Raw genomic sequence first — 9,406 nt, 5'->3', positions numbered from 1 at the left:
CTAAAGCTAGCTGCATTGCATTCATCTCTAGTCCCATCCTTTCAATCTTTTCCATCGCTTCTTTTAACAACTGGCTCATCGGCCTTTCTTCCTCGTTACTATTCTCTGAAGTAGTCATGCTTATTGCTACCGGTCCTTTGGATCTGGTTTGGTAAGGGTGTGTTGCCAGAATTCTTTAACAACTAACTGTCTGGTTCAGACAACAACAAACTTTGTTAGCGTTAGGGTTTAACAGATTTGATCACAACACATAGAGGATGCAATGCTCCTAGGCAGTTAACCGTTTCTACATGCTTTGCTTCAAACAACATGCGTCATCCCGGCTTGCTCATTTGTCCCTTTTTTTAAAGTACTTTGGGAAACCCTGTATTTTATTTTATTTTTTGTATTTTTTTTCTCTTTTTTTTCCTTTCTTTCTTTATTAAAAGCGGTCGAATCTTATGGGGATTGCCTACGTATCACGTCCCCGCGCGAATCAGACCAGTCGTAGTTCTGCCATAAAGTAAAGAAACACAAAATTCTTTTGGAATCATTAAATTCATTCTCAAAATTTTGCTATTACAAATTACTTCAAACAAGGAATAGCAATAGTACAAACTTCACAGTTTTTAACCTGATTTGACTAAAAGAAAAGAAAACAACATATGGGAAAGCGTCAAAGCCAAATAAACAGGACTCGACCAAAGATTAATTTTCCAACTTAGGGGTCCGCGAGGCATCATTCGGCCTTTCCGCGGCCCTTGGTGTGAGGTCCCTTTGCAAGCTCTTCAACTCGTTCATAATTCGGTGGACGCAATCCATGATAGAAACAAGGAGGGTCTTCTGAGGCATTTGCTCGCATGCTAGGCATCTCATGTAGATGTAGTGCCCAATCTCGTCGATCTTTCCTCGAATGTTGTCCCTTTCAGCGAACAATTGCTCTATTTGCCGGTTCTTTAATCCTAGTGCTTGAGCATTGTCAGCAAGTCGATCCTGGAACATCTCCATTTGTCTTTCCACGCAGGCCATTGCATCGTAACAATGTCTTCTGTTGGTCTGGGCATCTCGTGCTTGTTTGATGATCCGATCATGTAGAGTGGAGTTCGTTTCCCTTAATATCCCGATGCTCATTTCATAATACCTTATGACCTGTTGCAGACGCTGCCTCCGGGCCATTGTACATTTTGCCCATCTGACCTTCATCCTTGCTACGCGAGCTTCTGATTGTTCTAATTCTTCTTGGCTTTAGACGACCTGATTTTTCAAACTTGCTATCAATCTTTCGTCGGAGCGACGTTTCTGTCGGTCAATGTTACTTTTGCTGGCTTGGCGTAGGCGGGCCTTTAGTGTCTGGTTCTCTTGGGCTAGCTTGTTCTTTTCGCCTCGCTCCGAGGCGACTTGCACGTTGTTCTCAAATACAAGCCTTTCAACGTGTTGTATTAGCTTCCCGATTTCAGCCCGGTAACCTTCTTCCCTTTTTAACCATCCCCATTGCTCCTGTGAATCATCTGTGAATTGTTGGACGTGGGCTCTTTTAGCAGGTCTCTGCCAAATCTGAAACCTTCTTTCGAACCAAGCATCGTACTTTGGGTCTACCTCACCTTTAGCTAGTTCTCGCACCATGGTCTTGGGTTCCAAGAATCTACATTCGTGCCACAGCTTTCTAATCTTCCCCTCGGGAAATATGACTCTCGGGCTCAGCTCCAAGGCATGCTTGCTCAGATCTTCATCAGTAGGGATTACTTGAAACCTGCCCAGCTGTCGTAATACCCGATGAGGAGCATATGGTTGGATGCTGCGAAATCCCATTAAGAGAACATGACATTCTTTAGCCGACATGTAGATCACCTCAGTATCAATCAACCAACCGAATGCCCATTCAATTTGGTCAGTTGTTGTTGACCTTAACCATGTAAACCATGCTTCGACACCTTCAGGAAATCTGGCGCCTGTCATGCGCTTCTCGAAGCCGCTGATACAATTCCTTTCGGTCAACCCGTGGTTCATGTATCCTACTCGGTGATGGAGGTGTTCTTGCATCCATAGCTGAAGTAACAGATTGCAACCTTGAAAGAATTTGCCTCCTTCTCGGCATATAGTCAAAGCTCGGTAGATTTCGGACAAAATCAAAGGAACCACAGTGCTGTCGGTTCTTTTGATTGCAATGTCGGCCATCCCTACAAGGCCTATCTCTATCTTTTTATACTTTCTTGGACAGACCATGACTCCCAAGAATGCTGTGATGAAAGCCAAAGTACGTCTTGCTTCCCATTTGTTTCTGTTCCCGCCATGAGTTAGTCCAAGGTTTGGTTCCTCGAAACCTTGCGGAGTTCCGTACCACTGATACAAAAAATGGAGATCACAAGTTTTATCTTTCTACTGATGCTTAGCAGATCCAGAAACGCATGCGGAGATACCAGCCTTGGCGAAAGTAGGTATTGCCCTCTTAACCTCCCACTCAATCCTGCATATCTGGCGACTTCCTCCAGTGTTGGTGAAAGTTCAAAGTCAGCGAAACGGAATACATTGCGGGTTGGGTCCCAAAATGGTATTAGAGCTTCAAGAATATCTGTCCTTGGCCTAACACTCAGCAAATCGACAAAACCTCCCAATATTCTTCCCGCTATCTCTTTGCCATCGGCTTCCAAGTCATTCCACCACATGTGGAGTTGGAGAGGGACCTCGCTGAGGGCCGAGAACGGTTCATTACGCTCTGTGCTCATCCTGCACATTTATTAAGGTGTTTTTAGGCGACAACAAAAATCTTTATTTTGGTTCCAAACAAAATCTTTGAGAAAGAAAAAAAACAATATATGCATATATATACGTGTGTATATATATATATATACACACATATATACTTTGTTGTATATCATTATTGGTAAAATGAAACAGGGAGTTGGGCCCGATGAGGGTTGCCTACGTATCCCACATCCGGTGAGAATCAAACCGACGTAGTTCGAGTAATAAGCTAACTAACCTTTCGAAAACAGGAATACCTTCTTTTTCGTTTTTTTTTCTTTTTTTTTTTTTGAAAATAAAGAAAATTAAAATAAAAACTCATTCCTCATTCTCAGCTTGCTATTTTTCTCTTTTCTCTTTTCCTTTGTTTTTAGTAAAATAAAATATACCCATTTTCTCTTCTATTTGAACTTTGTCACCCCTTTTTTTGTAAAAATTTCCCAACATTCAAAAACCGGTCATCATGCATGTTCGAAGCAAATAAATGCACAAGCAGTGAGCAGGATGCATCAGGATGGCCTTTTCTGCTTCAGGTTGCTATTCCTAGACGGACCCAACCCCTATGTTGAGTCCCCTAAGTCAAAAATGCACATGATGCAAATAAGCGTTCCTACTAGGGATCCGGTATGTGGCTTTGTTATACTAGGTTTAGAACCTGGGTGTTTGTTCTAGACCTGGCTTACCTGAGCGGACAGCTCGAGCCGAGGGGGGCAGCGTACCGGGAATACAGAAGCTTCACCGGCTTAGCAACTTGTCTGAACCTCGTTCTAAATTGGAATTTGACACTATACAGAAAAGAAGTCGTACGAAGTACGCCCTTCTTCATGATTAAGAAGACTCAGAAAGGATAAGGGTTTCGGCACAGTTTATATACAGTTCACGTAATATCAAAGCGGTAAAAGAAGCATTTAGCACATTAAGCACAGATCATGTAACAAAATCAGATAAATCTAAATATAACAATTTATTCTAAGCTCGAATTTCTAACCCTGAACCGGTGGTTCTGGGTCCCAAGTCCCCAGCAGAGTCGCCAGAGCTGTCACACCTCCTTTTTACGCACCCGCGAGGGTACATGGGAGTTTTTTCCAATTAAAGGACAATCGAAACGGGATTGGTTTGTTTATTTCAGAGTCGCCACTTGGGATATTTAGGGTGTCCCAAGTCACCAATTTTAATCCTGAATCGAGGAAAAGAATGACTCCATATTACAGTCTGCGTACCAGAAATCCGGATAAGGAATTCTGTTAACCCGGGAGAAGGTGTTAGGCATTCCCGAGATCCATGGTTCTAGCACGGTCGCTCAACTGTTATATTCGGCTTATTTATCTGATTTTAATACATTTATGAACCGATGTGTCAATTTCAACTTTTTACCGCTTTATTATTATTATTTTAAAAAAGAAACGTGAACATTGCTTAAAACATGTCTTTAGCTCGCGTCACATGAAATGCACTCGCGGTCCGGAACATATTTTTGTTCAATGTTTTAGGATTTGGATTTGGGTCGCATGAAATGCGCACCCGAGTTTAAGAAGGTAAGATTATTAAGATACGAGTGACTAGCGTATTGTTATTTTGGGTAGGGCCGTGGAATTTGCTAAACGGTCCGCCCCAGAAACTGAATGCTTTGACATATACATTTAACGAGGGCTCCGCAGCTTGTGCGTTCTTTATTTGTCGAGGCTCGTCTCGTCTTCATTTTTAAAGGATATCCTATAGCGGCTATGTTTTCTTGTCGCATTTGTCTCTACTAATTGAAAGTAAAATGATCCAACTCAATTACATGCTTGCAGGTTATTTATAACGGAATTCCGAAGGCCTTTGCAGAATAAGAAAACATGGCCATGCACGTGGGCAGCTAATCGAACATTATGGGCCCAAACCCAGCTCATGCAGGATAGGCCAAGCTTGGGCCATGACTTTTCCGATGAAAGCCTACTTAGCGTTTCGACTTGGGCCCGACCTTCGTGAGGTTGAGACCGTAAATTTGTGTTCTTTGTTCGTTGTAACGGGGTAGTCTATTAAAAGGGAAAGAAGTTAACTAACAATGGATAGTTTCACATTTGACATGCATTAAAGGACATGCTAATCACAAACATAGCTAACTTTTAAAATATAGCCTACTACACTGTCAATCCTGTTGTCTATCAGCCTACACACACAATATGACATTAAATTACCCCATATTTACATTCACTGTGTGGGAAGGCTAACTCCAGTATCCAGGCAAAAACGTAAACCATTATACATGGCATGATATTCAATGTAACAGACTATGTGTAAAAATAACATCTTCAACTCTTCTCTTTTGTATTCATGCTCAACCTTCAAGTTACATGGACAGTATTAATTGTGTACCTGGTATAGGAAAACAAAAGAAGAAGGAGAATGATCAGCTGAGTAGTATGCAACAAACACAGCAACAACACAGCAACAACAACCAGCCAACAATGATGAAGCTCACAAGTGGTCGAGCAACAAACAAACAATCCCAGAAACAGAACAATGAATCCAGCAGAAAAACAGAGTATTCAATGTAACAGTACCAACAGTTCAACAATCACAAACAGCTCGGCAGATAACCAACAACAATTGGCAAAGACAGCTTGACCAACTTGAACTCTTATGTAGTTTTCAGACAATGTTTGGTTACAATATTCTGAAATTTTTCTTTTTCTTTCTTTCTTTATTTAAGTTTTTCCAACTTAAAACCTCTCTGAAGACTAAAAAATGTCCAGCCCTTTCTTAATTAAAAACAACTCTATTTATAACTGAATGAGAAACCCTAAGGGCTGCCTAGAACTTCACAACCTCAGTGACTGCCCATCCCCTTCATTTCCCATGCCTAAACATCTTCTTGATGCAAGTCATTTTGTTCCCCACGCCTGGCCTATTGCTCTATTCAAGAGTCATGGATTCATTTAAGTATTAAACTCCCAAGCTCTTATGTTTTGTCCCCACTAATACATTAGTTTAATCCTAATTCAGTACCCTATTTGTCAGCTCACTTAAACTAATTATTTCTATTTTTGTTAACACCCAAACTACCCTTGTTAACCCTGGTTATTACTGTATTAACTCATTGCAACAGTAGGGCATTTTTGAACTTCTGAAAGTTCAAATTCAGAGTTGCCCTGGACTGAATCTTTTCAGTTGTTTTGCAATGCAAACAAACTAATTTCAAACAATATCGGGCATCCAGTCAACAACAGGGTTCGATCAGTCATGTGAAGTTGTTAGACCATTTGATCATTCAGTCATAGAAAATTAATCGACGACGTTTATTAGGTCGACTATACTAATTATAACATAAAATAATCAGTCGATCAATCAAACAACACGAACAGGGCAATCGACTACCTTCAACAACTTTGCACAATACAGAGAATCTATATGAATTATCTACTCGACGACTAATCTAATTGACGAACATGTATATCACAAGACGTGTTCAACATATACACAGAAGAACAAGCGACCAAATAAATGGTCTTTACAAAGACGGAAGAAATTGAAAGGAAAATATCAGAAATAACAAACAACTACAACAAAACATGCTAACAAATTCAGACAATACTCAAACAAAACTAAAAAGGAAAAAAGGAAAACTTACTGAAAAATGTTTAACTAAGAACGGGCCAGGACTGAATTAGATTTGATCATTTGAGGCCGAACAAACTTTAATCGAGGTATTCTCAACCGAGAATACCTTGATTAAAGTCTATTAGACCCCAAACCCCCTGTGAAACCGGTCGGATTCCAAGGTTCTTTGTATTCTAGGGTTCGAATTTTCAGATTTGGTTTTTTAGGACTTGTGGGTAGATTCGGACCAAACCAAGCTTGGTTTGGTCACGAGGGAGGTCAGGGGGTTGTTTGGTGTGAATCTGGGGTGGTTTGGTGTAGATCGAGTTTTGTCTCGAATCTTCAAATCAAGATTCGAGATGATGGAGTGTGATTCGAGACCAGGGGGTAGCAGATTTGGGTTTGGGGTGGTGAGATGCATCAGGGGTGTTAAGGGGGTGGTCACCGGCGTCCTTGCCGCTAGCTTTACGGGGAAGGTGAATGGGGGAAGCTAGGGATTGGGACATTAGGGTTGGGCTCTTGGGGACGATGGAACCGGGGGGTGTTTGGATAGGGGGCATGGGGTGTGATGGAGGGTTTATATACGGAAGGGGAAGATAGATCAGGGCCGTTAGATCAAGTGATCTCAACGGCTTGGATCTACTGGTGAGTGACAGGACGGGGTCGTTTGGTATGGGAACGAGGTCGTTTTGGTTTAAGTGAGGGGTTGGGTTAACCGGGTAAGGGGGATGGACCGGGTCATGTTACACGGATCTGGGGTATGATCCGGGCCGTTGGATTGGACTGGTTGGAACGGCTGAGATGAACCGTCCCTGAAACGACGTAGTTTTGGGGTTGAACTACGTCGTTTTGGTGGCCTGAGGATGGGTCTTGGGCTGGCTGACTTGGGCTGCTTCTGTGCCTCAAAATTTTTGAAACAAATAGGCCCAATCCGATTTTCTAAATAATTTGCACGCTTTTCCTTTGTTTTCTAATTTTAAAATACAACTAAATTAAAATGAGTTTAAAACACACATTAATCAACACTTAACACAATTATCACACACATATTAAAAATTCTTTAAATGGTTAAATCACAGCCTAGAATAAAAGATGCATATTTTGTGAATTTTCTTTTAATGACTGAATTATGGCTCAATTACACATGGCACACATATTTTGTATTTTGTTCGATAAGATTCAATGAAAAATGGACAGAAACACAAATGACTACCATCACATCTCACGTAAAAATTGTACCGCAATGCCATTTATTTTTATTTTTTATTTCTTTTGGAGTGATTGTTCGTGGAGCAAAAATCACGTGCTTACAATGGACATAGATTTATACTGGTTACCATCGACTACTTCACAAAATGGGTAGAAGCTGTCACTCTCAAGTCGGTCACCAAAAAGGCTGTAGTGGATTTTGTACATTCGAATCTTATCTGTCGTTTCGGTATCCCTGCAACTATCATCACAGATAATGCAGTGAACCTGAATAGTCACTCGATGGGAGATGTATGCGAGCAGTTCAAAATAACGCATAGGAATTCTACTCCTTATCGGCCCAAGGCCAATGGCGCTGTAGAAGCAGCAAACAAGAACATCAAGAAGATTTTGAGGAAAATGATCCTGGCACGAACAGCTACCCTTTGCATTATTGGGATATCGCACTACTGTACGCACATCAGTGGGGGCAACCCCTTATCTTTTGGTTTATGGGACCGAGGCTGTGATACCAACAGAGGTGGAAATTCCTTCGCTCTGAACCATTATCGAAGCCGAAATCGAAGACAGCGAGTGGGTCAAGACTCGATTAGAGCAGTTGACTTTGATTGACGAAAAACGAATGGCTGCGGTTTGTCACGGGCAGTTGTACCAACGAAGGATGGCCCGTGCTTACAACAAGAAAGTCTGACCCAGGAATTTTGAAGTAGGTCAACTGGTACTGAGGCGCATTCTGCCACATCACCAGGAAGCAAAAGGGAAATTTGCTCCAAATTGGAAAGGCCCATACATCATAAGGAAGATATTGCCGAGAGGAGCATTGTATCTAGGTGATATCGAAGGAAATGACCCCGAAACAACAGTAAATGCAGATGCAGTCAAGAGATACTATGTCTGAGTGACACCCCAGCGGTACTGACACATTTGAAATGCTGAAGGTTTTATTCCCACTACCCCATACTCTATCAACTCTCTCTACAAGCCTTTGAGCCGGTTACAGTTCTTTGGTTACCAAAAAAAACATTGATCGAGGCCTGAACTACGTCTGACTTGATTCCGAAAGGATACGTAGGCAGCCTCTCTCTGAGGTTCAGTCACACCAACAATAAAATCTCATTTACCCTGAAATTGAAACCGGGGCACGTCAAAACGGCTTAGAAGTCATAGTATCATCTACTTTTCTTTGCCAAGCACAAGCCCTTCAGATCAATTACCAAAGGTAAGGGAAAGCCAAGAAGCGTCACGAATGGAGGCCGGTACACTCTAAATTGAGAAATAAAATGAGAGAGTCTCGTCGGTGAAAACCCTCGGGCACCGTGAGGCGACGGGAGTAGAGAAACCAAAATGAGAGAGCTTTCTTAGTAAAAACTCGCAAAGAGTGCTATCGAGCGACAACAAGGAGGGAAATGAGAGAGATCAGCTAGCGAAAACCCGCAAAGGGCGCTGTTGGCCGAAAGGATGACCCCGCCCCAGGAAGTCTCGACAAAGTTCCACCGGTTTGGAAACACAGATCCATTTTGGTTTGGGAGGAAATGCAAGTTCATTAAAGGTCAGGCGTCCAGTCCAAAGAGCATGTCATGTCCATTTAAAGTCAGCATTGTTTTCCTCAGATAAGTCTTTCTTGTCCCAAAAGGGAAACTTCTTATCTGAAATTTGCTTTCTCTGTTCTTTGTTTTTCTTCGTATCCCTTTCATTTTTAACCCTAAGTTCCAGATATACCGGAAAGGATAGGTGGCAGGATTGTTTTCACGGAATTCCGTTTCGCAAGGGAAATGCCCCGCTTCGTTGGTACGTTTGTCCGAACCTGATGATGGTTCATGATGTTGACTGCATTCTAAGTGAAGTCACGAAAACAAAAATATATATAAAAAAAAAAGAGAAGAAAAATCCCCAC

Source organism: Nicotiana sylvestris, chromosome 7 (genome assembly GCF_000393655.2).
Source record: "Nicotiana sylvestris chromosome 7, ASM39365v2, whole genome shotgun sequence".
In the NCBI taxonomy this organism is placed as follows: domain Eukaryota; kingdom Viridiplantae; phylum Streptophyta; class Magnoliopsida; order Solanales; family Solanaceae; genus Nicotiana; species Nicotiana sylvestris.
This window is presented reverse-complemented; position numbering follows the sequence as displayed.